This window comes from Limulus polyphemus, unplaced genomic scaffold (genome assembly GCF_000517525.1).
Source record: "Limulus polyphemus unplaced genomic scaffold, Limulus_polyphemus-2.1.2 Scaffold285, whole genome shotgun sequence".
Lineage (NCBI taxonomy): Eukaryota > Metazoa > Arthropoda > Merostomata > Xiphosura > Limulidae > Limulus > Limulus polyphemus.
In genome coordinates this window covers 503938-506386 of record NW_013665895.1, presented here as the reverse complement: position 1 = coordinate 506386, position 2449 = coordinate 503938, and the positions used below count along the sequence as shown (strand labels likewise).

Here is a 2449-nt window from a genome sequence, read left to right as displayed (position 1 = left end):
GCCACAAGTGTAGGAGAAAGTTTCTTCTGGACTCTGTTGATTTCTTCTGTTGTACGAAGCATATGAGCAAATATTTTTATATAAAAAAATGATATCATCGTAAGAAGGAGAATTCTATATCTAGTTCAGAAAACACTCTTCTGTTGTGAAAACTTAGCAAGATTTGAGTATTACCAAGATTCGCACTAAGTTTTCTATCATACCTAAATAAATAGAAAGTGTGTTATGATAACATTTCCTATCATTAATATGTCAAGGCAAATGAGTGTTGATATAGGAACTGATTCTCCGCTGACCACAGTGTGGCATTTGCTAACCATTTGAGCAAATATTTTTCTATTACAAACTGTGGCACGCGAGATGAAACAAACATTACTGCTATCGCTAGTAGGAAAAGTAAACACTCTCTTACACACTATCAATATATACTTGTAAACATTTCTGTATATAAACACAATATAAACTTATATGAGATAGTGGTAATTGTTTATATTGTTTTACAACATACATTGTGCATATAATTTGTTTTCTAAAAGAGTACAAGCTATTTTACGTGATACTAAACTGAACATAAACTATTCAGTTATTCAAGAATTACATCAATTTCTTCCGTATATTCAGAGCCTAATTATTGTTTAATCTACCAAGTAATATAGGTTTCTGGGTTACGTCAGATAATGATATTTTAAAATATATTATAAACATTTATAGCAACACTTAACAATTTAATGTTTTACTCTCTTTTGTGGACATTTTATCAATAGATATTATAATGTTGTTTGAAAATCCATGATCTATGTTTTACGTAATAAGAAAACAATTTCACTCATAAATTGTATGCTCTTTATTTTTTCTTATGAAGCCACGGGAATACATTCTTCTATAGGAGAAAATTTCTGGAAATATATTGTATTAAAGCTATTACAGTAGAACGTGTGCACGATCCTACTGAAAATAATTTTGTTTTTCCCTGTGCACCAACGTAAATGAATTAATAACTATTTGGAATCCTTAGAACTCCCGAACCCCTTAACCCCTTTCAAATAATGAGAAGATATTTACCTCATATCTTGACGTTCTAAGGGCGGTGGGATCTGTTGGCTAGCTGCATTCCCTCCGGGCTGTTTAAAATTAGGAAAGACTAGTGCAGAAAACCCTCGAGTAGCTTTGTACGAAATCACCAAAACTAGATATGTTGCATAAGATGATTCTCACACAACAGTGCTAGAAAAATAGTTAATTTAAACACTTCATGCTCATTAAAATTTTGAAGTTTTGCATATAAATTGTATTTATTTTATGTACCTTCTATATTTGTTAACGAGAAACAACTAAATTTATTAAAACTGTTCCAAAAACTTAAAGAAGCAAGATTGAATATTTACATTGATTTTCAGCAAAATGAACAACAAAACGAAATTTAGGATGACTTTTAGAATCACCATTTACTTGTTGAATACGATCAGTGTATTGATTCATTGACAGTATAATACTAGTTGCAATATTGGAAACAAAATTATCTTAAAATGGAAATGATGAGAATTGGGCTAACTTAATAAACTGAAAGAGTAACATTAAGCAAACAAATCTGACGATAAATTAAAATGGAAATGATCAGACTTAGTCTAACTTAATAACCTGAACAATCCATCTCTGCTATAGTTTCTTGTTCAAGTCCATTCTGCATAATCTTGTGAGAATAATACCAAATATATCCCTATAACTGGACACAGTTTGATCTAATTTCACCCGCTAAGCTTTGCACAGTGGAGTTTATTACCATGTCATTATGTCGGATAGCAAAGGTTTTGCATCTAAGAAACGTAAAAAATCCTTTACGTCAGTCCGTATTAATGCCTTATACATTCTAAGTGACAAGTCACAAAAATGGTTATATTCAACGATGTTATACTGAACATTACCTTCCAGCTATGAACACGTCGACAACTGAAAGAGGCAAGAAACATTTTTGACTCATGTGTAAAAAGCATATACGCTCATTAGCGTTGCTTTTAATTGTGTTGATATCGAGTAAAGTTCAAATCAGATCTATAATTATTATTCAGGCTGCAAATTTATCGCAACGCACCTAGGTGCACTAAAGGTAAGCTGATTCTCGTTGGTGTAGCAACCAATTCCCAACACTTGAAGATTTTCACCCAAGATTTTCGAAAACATTCACCCAATAGAATTCAATATATGAAACTAATAGCCAACGGTCTAGCTACCACCAACAAAATGAAATCAGAATATGATAAAATTTGAAGAATATATTAATGTGCTGTTTTTAAAGAGTAGACGATGCCGGAAAAGCTGTGCTTTCTCACAACAAGTCACAAATAAAATGTGCATAACAAATGGGTTATCGTTTTTTTATTTACATTTAGGTGTAATTTCCCAAATAGTATTTGTTCTTATGCTTCCTCAGGCTAGTATTTATAAAATAACC

At 31.5% G+C, this 2449-nt stretch overlaps 1 protein-coding gene across 2 annotated transcripts in view; it reads right to left on the bottom strand.

The window, feature by feature from the left end:
* Window positions 1–2449, bottom strand: part of LOC106457042 (somatostatin receptor type 5-like) — a 165380-nt gene that overhangs the window by 157486 nt on the left and 5445 nt on the right. The window contains exon 1 of one of the 2 annotated variants that reach the window (XM_022382852.1): window positions 1063–1136. The exons of the other annotated variant lie outside the window; for it this stretch is intronic. The gene's annotated coding sequence lies outside the window, so the exon portion shown is untranslated. Of the gene's footprint in view, window positions 1–1062; window positions 1137–2449 lie in introns of those variants that run through there. 2 annotated transcript variants of the gene reach the window in all.